The following is a 17,015-nucleotide window of genomic DNA, read 5'->3' as shown; positions in this document are numbered from 1 at the left end:
TATTATTCTTATTTGTTGCATTAATTTTTATTTATCGGTACACTGTTTTTGGATACAAAGTTCTTAATAAGTTTAAATATTTTGTTAACTGGTTAGACACTGATTCACCCCCTCCCCCCCTCTTAGTGTCTTTGGGACGGTTATTGATTCTAACAATTGGTATCAAAGCCTGGTCCTCTATTTTCAGAAGCCTAATAGCTTGAGGAAGATTTTGACACCGATATAGATGGAGAACTTAAGAAAATAATTGGAAGGAGCTCTTATAGATTATGATGCAAAAAAATTGAAGAATATCAAACTTGAAGATGATCTAAGTACTGCATAGGAATTCATTAAAGGACTTCAAGAGAACTTTTCTATAGCACAAAATAAAAGAAAAGAACTTCATGAGAAGATGTAGAAAGATGATGATGAAAAAGAAACTCTTAGAGAACTTGCAAACAAGTTGAGACAAGAAAACAATAATACAAAGAATGAAATGCAAGATATGACAATGAGGTTATGTAAAGATATTGAAGATGGGAAGAAGAATGAACAAGACTTGACTAGGCAACTCAATGATGCTAGAAATGAAAATCTAAGACTTAGTCATGAAAATGATATGCTAAAGATAGATCTGATTCACATGCAACATGGTAAAACTGAGCTTATGAGACAAATGGGAACTTTGGAAAATGAGTTGGCTACTGCAAATAAACACAAAGACAAATTCAAGAAAAGTTCAGAGGAGCTTGATGACATGCTAAAAAGTCAGAAACCTAATGGAGATACTAATGGACTTGGATTTGAAGTTGGAGAAAATTCTGGTACTGCAAACAATCTAGACCAAAACAAACCAGTAAGACAACCTAATGCTTATAAGTTTAATGGCAAATGTTTCAATTGCAACAAATATGGTCATAGAGAAAATCAGTGTAGATTTACAAATAATTAGAATATTAATGCACCCATAGGTCAATGTTCCAAATGCAACAAAGCTGGTCATAATTCAGAAAATTGCAGAATGAATGTGAAATGCTATGTTTGTGGAAGATATAGACATTTATCTAATCAATACAGAACACAAACTATCATAGGATATGGAAAGGCTATTTAGAGGAATAATGTGACTTGTTATGCTTGTAACAAAATTAAACATATTGCAAAATTTTGTAGAAGTAATACTTCACCGATAAACAATAAAGGATCCAGTTTGAAAGGAAAAGAAAAGGTAGATGAGGTAAAGCAAGAATTTTCAAAGCAATGGATTAAGAAGAGAGATCAGAAAGTTAATGAAACTATCTCTATACCGGTAGAATAGAGTAATCCTCTACCGGTAGGAGATTCTTCAACCAACTGAGAAGTAACCTTTTGGGGGTATTGCAGCAAGTTGAAAATCATGCAAATTACCCTCGGTTGATGGTGAGAAGATAGGTTTATTCTTTATGGGCAGATGTGTTAAGTTTTCACTTAACCAACAAGCATTTAATGCGTTTGGTGAGAGATATTTCATTATAAATTAGTTGTTTTCCCTCATTTTTGACTCACCAATCATTCAAAATATCAAAGAGTGTGAAAACTGAGTGAAGGCATTCAAGGCGAAGGTGTGAAGTGATTTCTTCAGACATTCAAAATATTTTCAAGCAGTAAAAGGTATTTTTCAATGACCTCTTCTTCTACTCCCAAATTTATTCTGAACCCTACCATTGTGGAAAATGTGAAACGCCCTAGGCCCATGTTTAAGATAATTCCTAAAATTACAAAGTAAAATGACTCTGTAGGGGCATTCTCAAAAATTCCTAAAGGTGTAGAATTTGCAGAAGACCCTCGGATTTATATACATTGCAATATAGAAGAACTAGGTTCTGAGGAATTTATGAAAATGTTTACTAAGGTCATTTGTGATGAACATGGTGTTGTTAAACTCGAACATAAAATTGTGGAAACTCTAGGTTTTGTGGAGATACTGAATATCCCTCAATTTCTCGAGGAAGTGGTAAGGATTGTATTGAGTAGAGCACATGGAGAATTCTTATGGTTGGACTCTATTTGCAAAATAAACCGATAAGAAATTAGGGAAGTTATTGGTTTACCCTCAACCCGGAGCAGCTCTGATAAGACAAAGAAGATTCCCAACAACAAAGTGATAAGCCTAACTGAAGCAACATCTGACAATAGATCACTGAGAGTAAATGATATTAAGGACATTAATGTGAGATTTGTAAGTATGGTGCTAGGATACAAGGCCACACACGCTAACAAACTCAACTCTATTTCTAGTCTCTGTATACACAGTGCTTATGAGATGGTTAACAACAATGTAGTGATAGATGTGTGTGAATGGTTAAAAGATGAGCATATTGACAATTTGAAAAAGATTAAGGGAGACAAGAAAGGCACATTCTATTTTGGAAACCTTTTGGTATGCTTGATGTTGTACTTTGCTAAAGATATCCCCGGTACTGGACCCAAAGACTTTGGTTATGATATACCAGTAGGAAAACAACTACACGAAGCTTTTACCGACATGGGAACTGCTAGAGACAACAACATAATAGACTACTTTAAAACTTTCCAAGATAAGATGAGAGCTAGAGAAAGGTTACCACAGAGTGTAGTAGATAAATATGATAAAGAGATTTGTTTTGTTATCAAAAAAGATGAGACATGGATGGAGGCAGTACTCCCTAGGACTATTTGGGTGACCAAGATGGGATATGAAGTAGATCTTACTATTCTGGAGACATATGCTAAAGCTTTACTGGAAGCACCAAGAGAACCATCAAAACAGGTCTTTGGTAGTTCTGAGACTATTGAAAGTAATGTAAATCTATTGAAGGAAAGAAAGAAAAGGGAAAAATACATTAGAGATACTTCAAAGAAAGTAAAGAAAACCAAAGAAAATGTCATGAACCTTAGTGGCATATCGGCTAGTGAGCTTGAAGGACTTCAACCAGAGGCACATATTTCACCAGTTGACACATCTTCTAGAACAGACAGTGAGAAGGCAGAAAAATTTAAAAGAGTTGAAAGAAGGAAGAGAAAACCTTCACGGGTACCCTATCCTTTACCTAAGAGAACAAAGACTTTGAGAAAGAAATAGCAGGTAGTAAGGAGACCGCCCAAGAAACTAACACCAAAGAAGAAACAACAATCGGTTAGCCCTTCTTTGAATGATTTGTTGAATGAAATAACTAATGATGGTAATTTGGCTAATGTACACAAACTATATAATACATTTAATGATTCTGATAGGGAAAGCATTGAGAACAATATTATTTTACACTTGAACATATATAAGAAGGTTCTAACTGAAGTTGTGGATGACTTACCTAATGAACTTTATAGAAAATTGGAAGCAAAAAGGATAGCAGTGATGGAATTAGACAAGAAACTAAAAATTAAAAAACTTCTAGTTGTACATCCTGTTAATTAAAAAGAAGAAATTGATGAATTGATTTATGAGGCTAACTAATCCATTTTTACTAGTGGGCACTAATAAGTAAGCTTAATGGCAGGAAGAGTGAAAGAGATTGTAGATGAGACTACAGATAATTGGGATATACTTTTTGTGGAGAAGGAAAAACAAGAGGAAATGAACCGACCTACAAAGACATTTAAAGTGTATCAGAAGGACAAGTACAAGGGAAAAGGAAAATTTGGTGGAGTTTTAAACATCAAGATTACTGACAATCTACCACCACCACCTTTGGATAATGCACCAGTACAATCAGAAGATCCACCGGTTATTGACACTGAAGGTATTACAAATGATGATACAAATCTTGAATCTGAGATACTCTTTACCATGAATGTGGATACTTAGGAAGTAAATATTGTTGTGGATAAGGATAATTCAGAGGTTAAGGCAGACAATGTTGACAGTGGCAACATGGCAGAGAACCCGGTAGAAACTATTGAAGTTGAGATCCCAACCTAAACAAAGAAACTATTAGAAACTGAAAAACCTACTAAAGGTAAAGATGATGGCATAGGGCCACTGGAGACAGAGATACCGATAGTTGAAATTTCAAAAAAAATAAACTGAGGTAGAGGTACACAGTGAGACAAAGAAACCGGCAATCACTGAGACATTAAAATAGTCTGAGAAACCTTTGCAAGTTGAGATGCAAACCCAAACTGATCCACTAGATGAAAATGCAAGCAAAGTGGTTATACTTGATGGAAGCACAAAGGTAATTGGTCAGAGATCCAGCACATCTATAGGTGAATTCAGACCTACCAATGTTACAAAGGTACTTTTGGATTCAACCAAGAAGATAATGGATTGCAATGCATTGGCCTACAAGGAAATTGATAACACTTTACTAGTTCTTAAATTGATTGCACCAAATTGTAACATAGATCATATTAAGGATTCTTTAGGTAAATTGGACACATTGTCCAAATTTATTGTTGACAATGTAATAACTATTGACAAGGTGAATGAGGACACAATTAAGGAGAGAGTTGAAAAAGAGAAAAAAAAATTCTTTGAAGACACCATAAAGAAGTGTATAGACCACCTAAATACATTTTTATTGGTACTTAACTCTACAATTTTGGAGTACAAAGAGCTATATAAGGAAATATGCAAACCTCACCTTTTGATAGTGGACATAGATAAAGAGATCAGTAAAAAACAGAAAGAAATAGATGACATAGCTGATAATATAATTGGTTCATCCAGACCTATATCAGTTTTTGAGTAGGAAATGGCAGGTTTTGAGGAGAAATTAGAGAAACTTGAAAAAGAGAAGGCAACCATAAGATCTAATGCCTGGGAACTTAAAAATAAACTTGGTCCTAAGTTGGACAATCTTATCTCTCAGAGAATTGAAATATCTAAGGCATTACTTCAAGGAGAGAGATCATCGAAAGAACACATGCACTATCTCATTGACATGATCCAATAGACTGAGGCAACCTTGAATGACAGCAAAAGGTTTATGCAAAGTCTAAATCTAGTTTTGGCATATATTTTTTGTAACCAACCGGTTACAGACTTTGAGGTGAAATTTTTGCACTCCTTTGACTTTTTTTGACAACATTTGTCATTGATGTCAAAGGGGGAGTAGTGGAGAGAGAAAAATGCTTATTCAAAGGAGATCATTTTCTCAGGGGGAGCACATCTTTTTGGAAACTTTTTGGACTTCAGTTTTTGGATTTTTCTCATGAGTGTTGCCATCAATGCCAAAGGGGGAGATTGTTGGCATTCTACACTCTTATGAGAATAGTTGATGTTCTCATTGATGGCAACCAACTTGAAATCATCTGGCAACTCACTGGTAGTTACCGACACTGGTAATAGACTTCTACATACACCGGCAGGCACTTCACCGATAGCGACAACAATGCATACCGACACTCAAGCCGACATGGAATAAACTTTTGTTTATTGTTTTATAATGTAATTATCCCTTGTAAAAGCCGACATGTCATATTGTAAAAGACATATATGTATGAGATCTTATAGGTCATTTTGATATGAGAGAGAGAGGAATATAGATGATAAGTATAAGACAATTTTGTATAAGGTGATATAGTTGACAGTGAAGTTTTTGGTTATAGACTGAGCTTAAACCGATACTAAACTTGGTATAGTTGATGTTGATATATAGTAGTACATTGTATTGGATTTTGATAATCCATTTTGTAAGTCAGTGAGACTTATATTTTGTAGTTGAGCAGTGAGCTCTAGGCTAATAGCCTTCCTGCATGTGCAGGCCCCTCATTGTAAGTAATATTTATTCATTGGCTAGTGAGTGAATATTATGGGTCATAATCCCACTAAGGTTTTTCCCACACCAGGTTTCTATAGCATCCTAAAATTGTGACACTTGCAATTTCGACTGCATTTCAGTCTTCACGATGGCGACGCAACACGCAACCTGAATGGAGACCCCGAAACCTAATTATGACACTAAAAACTGCATTATTCAAGCACCCTGGCCTGAACCTCCTTGCACCCTGCTGTCCCGAGAGGTGGGACCAGAGCGCCTAGTTCCCTGGTCCTTCAGGACCAGGGCGCCCAGTGCCATGGTCCCCAGGACCATGGCGCCCAGCGCCCTGGTCCCTGGGTCCTATTTTGGGCCCGGTCTCTTTTGGACTTCGGGTCTTTATGTTTGCAATTTGGAAATTAACTTTCCCTGGTCGGCCTAAGGTCGGGAAAATCAGTCTATCAGCCCTAAATGACAAGTATATAAACTACATTTTTCTCTCTCATTTGGCATGAGGAGGATATGTGTACAACGCGTGGAAATTATACTCAAGCATTCAAGCATTCAAGCATTCCTTCAAGCAATTGATCATTTCAAGTCTCCATTCAAGGCTAAGTGTTGCATTCAAGACAAGGATTCAACCATTGAAGAGGAGATCACATACTACTACAACATACAACATACAACATCTAAACCTTCGCACATAAGGATACAAACATCCTTAGAACAAGGTATTAGTACTTGTTTTACAGTCATTTACATTTACAGCACTTGCTCATTTCTTGGTTAATTCCAAAATCGGGGTTTGACCTAAAGGCAAACCCCTAATCCCTAACCCCCCAATTGTCTTTGCTTTTCTGTGTGTAGGTTGCAGGTACATGGCTAAAATTGAAGATCTAGAATCCTTGTGCAGAGACGAACAGATCCCCCTTCATTTCGCGGATTTTTCGGAGGACCGTGGCGCCGGGCGCCATCGTCCCAACAACTTTTGCTCAAATTTGCAGGACAGCGCCGTATCGACATTTTACTACTAATTCTAGATCCGCAGCTTCATACTGTATTCCTATCTCAGTTTATAAGCGAATCTTTATCACTTTCTATGCATTCCTAGCTTAATTTCTCTATGCACATTCTTTACAAAAGAGGGTAGCCTTGCTGTCTTAACCCTTGAAACTCATTTAGCATCCAATCTTGCATTGCGTGGGATTGGATCTTGTGGGTTTCAACCCCTCTTTTGAATGTAAAGTCTCTCCCCTAAGTGAAAAACCATCAACCCTAGTGAATCTCCCTTCTTTCTCCTTGGAGTTGGAAGAGGGGAGAGCAACTAGGGTTCGATCACGATTTTCCGCTTTACATTTTGGTGAACCCGACGTGAACATCCTTTCTGATTTTTCATGCTTAGATCTGAAAAAATTGATTACATTTCCATGTTTGATCTTTTGCAAAATTTTAGAGGTGATTGCATAAAAACCCTAAAATTTCTTTTTAGTAATTAAGCTTGTGAAATGTTTAAATGTTAATGCTTGTTTCAGATCTATCCTTCTATTACAAATTATCAATTCATATTTGTGCTTTAATTTTGAAAATTAAGTGGTTAAGTGTCAAAACCCTAATTTTTGAAACCCTCTTGATTCAACCTTTGTCTGACAATTTCACTGATCAAAACATCTCCAAATCAGCTGTAACTTTGGATTCCGCAATAAAATCATAATATCTTTCATCCCTGAAAATTTGGAAAAAAGTTGCGAGGACCGTGGCGCCGAGCGCCATCGTCCCCGACATTTTTTCTGAAATTTCAGGAGCGAGATCTTACTCTATTTTCCTACTAAAATCCAGAATTTTGGCTGATTTTATCAATTTTAACACCTTCAAAATTACAGTCAAAGTTGGTCTTGTAATTGCTTGGATTAAGGCTTTTAAACATTCAAAAATCATTGAAACTGAAATTTTGTGTCAAAATTGTGTTCTTACTGTCCCAAATCTGAAAAGTGTGTTAACATTCATTAAAAATTTCAGTGCTTTATTCAAATTCTTGCATTTTGTGACTTTTGAAATTAAGTGCTTAATTACAACAACTTTGATTTCCGCTTTCAAAATTGAATTTTGTGTGAAATTGAGTCAACTTTTGAATTTCAAAATTTGCATTGCTCTTGACATTCCCTCTAAAATCATAAAATTCAAAATTTCAGTTTCCCTCTCTTTTTCGAAATTCAAATTTTGCATTTTTCGACAATCTAGGTAGGGTTCAATTTTGAGATTGCAACTTTAATTTGGCCTACCTACAGATCGTAAAATCACTCAATTTTTTCAGATTAGCTTTAAAATCATCATACCTTTCATCCCTGCAAATTACGAAAAAAGTTGCAAGGACCGTGTTGCACTCCAAGCGCCACGGTCCCGGACATTTTTTCCAAAATTTTGGGAGACTGTCGTGATTGCATTTAACAGCTTAAATCCAAAAGATTGGCTGATTTTACTGAAAATTGCTACCTCTAAATTCAAAACTTTCTCTCTCTCTCTAGTGCATGAGTTTTACAACAATAAGCCCTAGTTACACTATTCCCGTTAGACGAAGCCGTAGAATTAAGTCTTTCCGAGGTTTAATTACCGAGGAGATGGAACCTAATTTGAATAGTCTTTTTAATGAGGACATGGGTAATTCCTCTAATCCTCCTAATGATGAAGAAGCTCTCCATGAGGTTTTTGAAGAACAAATTTTGAAATTGAATAACCAATTTGATGATTTTTGACAATGGATGTCTCAAGAATATCCTGATAGTCAAGCTCTTCCTTTAATTGAGGGTCTAAAACGTATGCTTCAAAGTGATAAGAATGGAATTGATATTTTGCGTGGTATTGCACACATTGTGGATTCGAATGTGATGCCTATGAAGAGTTGTGCCGAAACTTTAGGTTATACACAACCTCCTACACAAGTCAATCATTCTATTCCTTTGACAACTTCTATTGCTAGCATACCTACCTTTACATCAAACATAATGACCACTTCTATACAAGACATTCCTCCTGTGATCACTAGTCATGGGGGCAATCCTCCCTCTTCTTCAATTAACCCTATTCCTTCATTCAATCCGACTTCTTCATTCATTCCTTCAATGAGTGTTCCTATTACATCTCCGCAAATGAACATGACGCAAGGGGGCAATTCATTTAACCATTCCATTCCTCCTTGTAGTGTTCCTCCTGTCCAATCATCTCCTATGACTAATTATCATAGGGTCCCACCACCTTACTCTTTGCCTTCTTTCAATAACATAACACCTCCATCTCAATCTAACACATCTAATATGAATTCTTCGACTGAAGCGACCATTAACAATCTTGCACAAACTGTCTCTTCTTTACAGCAACAAATTGCCTCTATGAATCAATCTAAGTTTAGTGTGCCCACATTTGATGTTGCGAGCCCACTTTCTCTTGACATTGTTCGAGCTATTCCCCCTAAACATGTTGAAATTCCACATTTGGAGCTTTATAATGGTAAAGGTGATCCTCTAACACATGTTAAGACTTTTCAAACAATTTGTACTGATTTTGCTTATGACCCAAGGTTGCTTGCAAAACTGTTTACTAGAACATTAAGAGACAAAGCCCTACAATGGTATTGCTCGTTGCCTTCTTATTCTATTACTTCTTTCGAACAACTTGCAAATGCTTTCATTCAACAATTTCAAAACAATATAAGTCCTAAAGTTACTTTGATTGATTTAATGCATTGTAAACAAGGTGTTAAAGAAAAAGTGACTGATTTCATTGGTAGATATAAGCATTTGTATGCTCAAATTTCTTTTCCAGTGCCTGACAATGATATTCAAAGAATCTTTATTTCATTGGTAGATATAAGCATTTGTATGAATCATTGCATAATATTATGAATAAGTTATTGGAACAAAATGTGCTTACTCTTCCTCCTCTAAGGCAAATTGATCCTACAAAGATTACTTCACCTTATTTTGATAACAAAGCCTTTTGTCAATTTCATCGTCAGCTTGGGCATGATACTGAAAAATGTTTTTCTTTAAAGGGTAAAATTCAAGATTTGATTGATAATAATACTATTTCTGTTTCTGGAGTGAATGATAAAGGCAATACATCTGTAGCTCCTCCTAATCAAAATCTTTAGATTTTCACTGATCCATTACCTTCTCATACCTCTAATGCGATTGAGACTAATGATTCCTCTTTTTCATCTGATGGTCTTGTGTCTATGGCTCCGAATGTGATTAACTTTGTAGAGCAGCAAGAAAACCCTAAAGAACCTTCCATCACATTTGATTCCAGTGAAACCATTAGGGCACCTGATGGTCCTTTATACATAGTTGCAAAAGTCAAGAATACACCTTGTCGTGGAGTGCTTATTGATCCTTCATGCATGGTTAATGTTATTACTGAAGAATTTCTTTTTACTTTGCAATTGAATCAAGTGATCTATGACAAAACAGATGTGATTGTGAAACTATTTGATGCATTTTCTTCTCCTGCAATTGGTTCTATTACATTGCCTATTGAGGTCTATAACAAATCCCTTGATGTGAACTTTTCTATTATTCCATCTTCCGAACAATTTCGTGTGAAGCTTGGCTATCCTTGGCTATCTTCCATGAAAGCTATTGCTTCTCCTATACATAAGTGTTTGAAATTTCCCCATAATGGTGAAGTTGTTACTGTCAATCATAGTCTCTTTAAACCAGTTGAAAGAACCTCTAGTGTTCCTCTTGATTACTTTTGGCCTAAACAATTCCAATCTCTTCCTCCGTGAAGTGATCATCTTTTCAAATCTTATCAAAAGTGGAAAACAGATATGATCCTATCTTTAAGTGAACCTAGAACACCCAAACTTGACATTCCTATCGTTCTTGAGAAGGAAGTTCTTCCTTTGAAAGATAAAACTAATGTCTTTCCTCAAGAAGATTCCCAACCCATCCCTATGGATGTGACTATGTCTATATCTAATAAACTTCCTAAAAGTAGACCTATACCTCCTCGTCATGATGGACTTGGTCTTCTTCCTAAACCAAAAATTCCTCCTTTATATGGAGCAGTTCCTCCCCCTTCCTTTTATAGAGAGAAGAGACCTTCTTCTTCTCCTATTATCCAGCCTAAGAGACCACAACCTAAACACCCAAGTGATAGGGATGAGAACATTCCTCCTCCTCAATCTTCTTCACTTCCTACTAAGACTAGACGAAATCATTCTGCACGTGAACGCTGACGAAAGCGTCGTCTTAGAGCTCAAGTAGTTGCTTCTCAAACTTTGAAATCTCCAAAAACACCTTCAACAAGCATTATTCCATTTTCTCCTCAGCCGAACATTGAGCCTAAATCTCCTAAACATAAGATGCATGATGGTCTTGATCCTGTGCGAGTTAAAGATCCTATTTTTATAAATCTTGATGATGATATAGATGAAAATGTTACTTCTCTTGCTTCTGATAGTGAATATGAACTTGTTGATATTGATAACCATTTATCCAATGAATTTTCTAAAGCACTTATCCTAGCTCCTAGACAAGAACAACGTGGCTTGGAACATGCACATAGCCCTTGTTTGGATCTTGTGATAGCTCCATCTGCTGTGTTGGATGTTCCTCCTCTAGCATGTTCCCTGCCTTCCTGAAACATTGATCAGCAAGATCGGGGGGTAGATGACGTGCTAGACTAGTTACATTAGCATAGCAGATTCTCTCCTCCTCTCTTGTGTTACTTCTTCTATATGTTATTCTCATTCTTCTATTTGTTGTCCTTAGTGTTGTCTACTTGAGGACGATGCAAAGCATTGAGATCTCTCGATCTCTCTCATGTTGACTCAAAAGACACATGTGTTCCCTTCTTCTAGGTGACCTTCCTTGATTGGGGAATGAAGAACAATTATGCATACATACATATGATATATATACATGACTTATCATACAGCATACTGACCCCAAGGAAAGCGAAGTCACCTTGTGCTTTGTGTTTTGTGTCTATTATCCTTGGGCTTATCTCACACTTGGGGGCTAAATCCTTGCGATAACGTGCTCCTTTCCTTTCTCATTCTTATATGCATCACTACCTTAAAGCAATCACCCCCGGTGAGGCATGTGCGATCACTTTAACGTAGGGGGGCATACATCCCGTTCATATCTTTTCAACATACTTGAGAATTTCTTGGCAAATTTAACCTTGCCTTGAGAATTTTTGATATCTTTCTTGCATGACTCATAGTGAGGGAACCTTACTACTGACAGTCATGGTTCTCCCTCATGATCTTCCCTTTTACTTTGTGAATCGAAGTCGTAAGATCCTTAGTCCACTGGGGGCTTGGTGTGTCTTGCCTCCTTGACGTGGTGAAAGTCTTTCAATGATTGTTCCTTGTACTTTACCGGAAGTATGAGCATACATACTCCCGCTAAAGTGGGGGCTAAATGTAGTGTCCTAAAATTGTGACACTTGCAATTTCGACTGCATTTCAGTCTTCACAATGGTGACGCAACACGCAACCTGAATGGAGACCCCGAAACCTGATTATGACACTGAAAACTGCATTTTTCAAGCACCCTGGCTTGAACCTCCTTGCACCCTGCTGTCCCGGGAGGTGGGACCAGAGCGCCCAGTGCCCTGGTCCCCAGGACCATGGCGCCCAGTGCCCTGGTCCCTGGGTCCTATTTTGGGCCCGGTCTCTTTTGGACTTCGGGTCTTTATGTTTGCAATTTGGAAATTAAATTTCCCTGGTCGACCTAAGGTCGGGAAAATCAGTCTATCAGCCCTAAATGACAAGTATATAAACTACATTTTTCTCTCTCATTTGGCATGAGGAGGATATGTGTACAAAGCGTGGAAATTATACTCAAGCATTCAAGCATTCAAGCATTCCTTCAAGCAATTGATCATTTCAAGTCTCCATTCAAGGCTAAGTGTTGCATTCAATACAAGGATTCAACCATTGAAGAGGAGATCACATACTACTACAACATACAACATACAACATCTAAACCTTCACACATAAGGATACAAACATCCTTAGAACAAGGTATTAGTACTTGTTTTACAGTCATTTACATTTATAGCACTTGCTCATTTCTTGGTTAATTCCAAAACCGAGGTTTGACCTAAAGGCAAACCCCTAATCCCTAACCCCCCAATTGTCTTCGCTTTTCTGTGTGTAGGTTGCAGGTACGCGGCTGAAATTGAAGATCTGGAATCCTTGTGTAGAGACGAACAGATCCCCCTTCATTTCGTGGATTTTTCGGAGGACCGTGGCGCCGGGCGCCATTGTCCCGACAACTTTTGCTCAAATTTGCAGGACAGTGCCGTATCGACATTTTACTGCTAATTCTAGGTCCGCAGCTTCATACTGTATTCCTATCTCAGTTTATAAGCGAATCTTTATCACTTTCTATGCATTCCTAGCTTAATTTCTCTATGCACATTCTTTACAAAAGAGGGTAGCCTTGCTGTCTTAACCCTTGAAACTCATTTAGCATCCAATCTTGCATTGCGTGGGATTGGATCTTGTGGGTTTCAACCCCTCTTTTGAATGTAAAGTCTCTCCCCTAAGTGAAAAACCATCAACCCTAGTGAATCTCCCTTCTTTCTCCTTGGAGTTGGAAGAGGGGAGAGCAACTAGGGTTCGATCGCGATTTTCTGCTTTACAGTTTCCTCATTAAATATCTTGTGTTATGGTGTGTTCTCTATGTTGTCTCTATTATTCTTATTTATCGGTACACTGTTTTTGGATACAAAGTTCTTAATAAGTTTAAATATTCTATTAACTAGTTAGACACTGATTCACCCCCCCTCTTAGTTTCTTTGGGACTATCATTGATTCTAACATGAGTAATATGACATTGTCTATACTCACAAAGATAGTCACACAATATAATATCAAAACATCACATAGAATCATCATGATCATGAAATAGGGTTAGTATCATCACAAGATATAACCCACATAAGTCCTAACATCAATGCTACCATCTAAGATATCAGAAGAGTCATAAATTACCATCCAAATAACCATCATAAGTCCAAATAAGTCTACCTAAATGCAAGTCTAGGAGGGGCACTACACTAGATTATCTCCTATTACTAATAACATCACATTTTACTAACTCTTACTTTTTCAATTTATTCATGGAATAAGGTGACAAGATTATTACCTTATTTATTGGAGAGGAATATGAAGTTATCATTATTCATTAATCATTTATTTCCACCTCTTGTGTAGTTATTTATTGTAGTGTCTCTTTAGTTATTTGAGAAATGATAGGTGCTAAAACCTATGTGATGCCCTGCAAAGTGGACAAGATTAGTCTAAGATAAAACCACACACAAGACAAGAAACGGTTAGTGTTAGTCAATCAAAAACCAATCTAAAAAGGCATATCAAGAGAGACACTAAAAACGTGAAAGCATATTTAACTAAGGAAGCAAATATGATGAGGCATCTCCAAATACCTCCTAACATGCTCTTAGATTCTTTCTCCCTTGTTCCTTTCCTCTCCAAGTTCCAAAATAGTGTAGCTCTCAGCAGCTTTTTGCACTATGGATGCTTATGGAGGATTGAGATTGTAGTATTGTGCTCTAAATGTGAAATGAAAAGCTAATACTATGCTATTGATGCTAAAATGATTTATTTTATCTTCGAGTCTTTGAGAAGTGACTCCATTTTTCTTAGGAATGTGACAATAATTAGGGGATGGATTAGGCTAATTAGGAAGGGGTTAGAAGAATCTAGAAGGGGATTTAGGAATGCAATTGGATTTGGTGGGTGAGGGGAAATAGGATCTTATTTAAAATAAAAATTCATTTATTTTAATAAATGTGTGCAAGTTGCATTTGTAGGAAAATACAAGTGGGGGGGGGGATAATGATTTAAATAAATGTTTTATTTAATTTATTTAAAAGAGGAAAAAGGAGATTTAATTAAATAAATAGATTTTATTTATTTAATTGATTGGAATTTGGTTTAATGAATTAATTAAAATAAATTGAATAATTTATTTAATTAATAGAAGAATGTTTGGGGATAAATTAATTAAATATTAATTTAATTAACCGATGGCTAGTGGATTTTTAATCAAATAAATATAAAATATTCATTTAATTAAAATGGACAGATTTGTGTGACTACATTTGCCCGTCTTTGAGATGGTGCAGTTTATCGTGTCGTTTCAAAGAAAGAAAAAATGGTGTGAGAAAATGCCCCATAAAATGTAAATTTAATGGGTGGTATGCCCCCTTGAGAGATGGGCCGAAAAATTTCAAAAAATCGGGCGATCTCTCGAAAAAGAATGAAAATGGGCATGGTGGTACAAGAGAAAAAACTAGGCATATGGGTGAAAAATAGAAGAGAACGGGGGAAAAATTGAGAAATGTGGAGCTCAGGAAGTTCATGGGGACCATGGCAATGAGCAGAGGGAAATTACGGTGATGGCGAAGGGTATAAATGGGGTGAAAGGGGTGAAAATAGGATCATTTGTGACCGCGACCATTTGGAAATCAGAGCTCTGATAGGGACATTTGGAGGATCGAGTAGCAGTCAGGATGCCGATTCCAATCACCGAGAACAGATTTGAGTGAGTTTGACGGTACCAGCACCCAGACGACTACGGACCAGTGGTACGCAAATTCAAAAATTTAATTTTTGTGCATTTTGATAGGTTTTTAGCTGAGTCCAAGTCAAGTCGGAGCAAGAGTACTGGAACTACAGTTTTGTCACTTTTGCTCCATAAACTAGCGCTACTACGTCGCAATGGCACTACTGCCCCATTGTTTGAGTGCTTTTGGTTGGTAGTAGCGCTATTGTAGGCAAGTTTGGCTATCGATTAATAAGCACAATTGAGGGCTTAATTGAGCGCTATTGAGTTAAAGTGGCACTACTGTATAGTTGTTTTAGCGCTGTTGTATAGCTGATTGAGCGCTTTTGCTAGGGTTGTAGCGCTATTGTTGAGAAACAAGTGCTTTGGTGGTATAATAGCACTTTTGTCTTAGGATAAAGAGATGCCCCAGTTTGGATGAAGAAAATCTCTCGATTGCTAATGATGGATGGATGGCAGGGTGAAGTGGGAGTTGTTTTGAACCATAGCAGCCTGATGAGACTTAGGTCATTTGTTAGGAGAAATGTCCGTTGAAGTCTAGGTGGCCATGATTGCTTACCTATTGAGACCCAAAGATACTTGATCAAAGTATCTTTTGATAGTCTAGGTTTAAACTTAAGAAAGTTTGAAAACAAAACAATTGATGGTGATTGATGGGTGTCCATGTGCAGGAGGAGCTATGCGTGTTGCAGTTACGGGAGCGACATCCTGCGACATAGGGGTTGTGGGACCGATTGACATAGGCAGAGATAGACTGCATTGCCACGATGGGTCTATATGAGGTGATGCACATGCCCGTGATTCGTATGAATCACAGATTGATCACAACACTAGCAGAGCGGTGGCACAGTGAGACTTGCACCTTCCATTTGGCACAAGGGAGATGACAGTGACCCTGGAGGATGTGTGGTGCATCCTACGGATCCCGATTCGAGGGGAGCTGGTCACATACGACAAATCCTAGGGGACTCTTGCGGTGCAGAGGATTTTTGATGAGGACGTGTATATTGATGATGGCTCCATTGCTTGGGAGGATATAGCGGCATTATATGAGCCTCTACTAGCAGTGTTGTCAGGTATTGTGGGAGGACTGTTGTGTCTAGACAGGCGTTCACATGGTTTGGCTGTGGGATGGGGGTAGGTTATCGAGATGATGATGACCAAGGGGACCCAATTTGCGTGGGGGCCGTGCGTGTTGGTGCACATGTATCAAGAGCTCCATGAGGTGGTTTACCGGGGGAGGGGTTCCTTAGTAGTGGGCATGACGCTGCTGCATATTTGGGCTTGGGAGCACCTACCAGTGACTCGACCGATGAGTCTTAGATTCCATGCAGTAGATCAGCCATACATGTTTATGTATAGCAGTATGATGAGTCAGCCCCACTTGGGGAAGTTAGAGTGGTGGCGATGGGCTTTAGATGATTTGGATGTAGTGATATGGCGGCCATACTTGGAGTGTGAGCCATGGGATGATGATGCAGAGGCACTTTCATATGTGTTTATGACTCGATTCCTCATTGGGAGGACCTCATACCACATGGAGAGACAGGTGCCCAGATGAGTGCTGAGACAGTTTGGGTGGCAGCAGGGACTGCCTAGGGGATTAGGAGAGTATGCTCGGGTGATTTGGGAGAGGTATACATGGGGTCTAGTGCTATCGTATGATCAGGCACTGGCAGAGTTTCGGACACTACAGACGAGGCCATGGGACATACGA

This window comes from Cryptomeria japonica, chromosome 2, assembly GCF_030272615.1.
Source record: "Cryptomeria japonica chromosome 2, Sugi_1.0, whole genome shotgun sequence".
Lineage (NCBI taxonomy): Eukaryota > Viridiplantae > Streptophyta > Pinopsida > Cupressales > Cupressaceae > Cryptomeria > Cryptomeria japonica.
The sequence above is the reverse complement of the archived record's forward strand: the minus strand, read 5'-3'. Positions refer to the sequence as shown.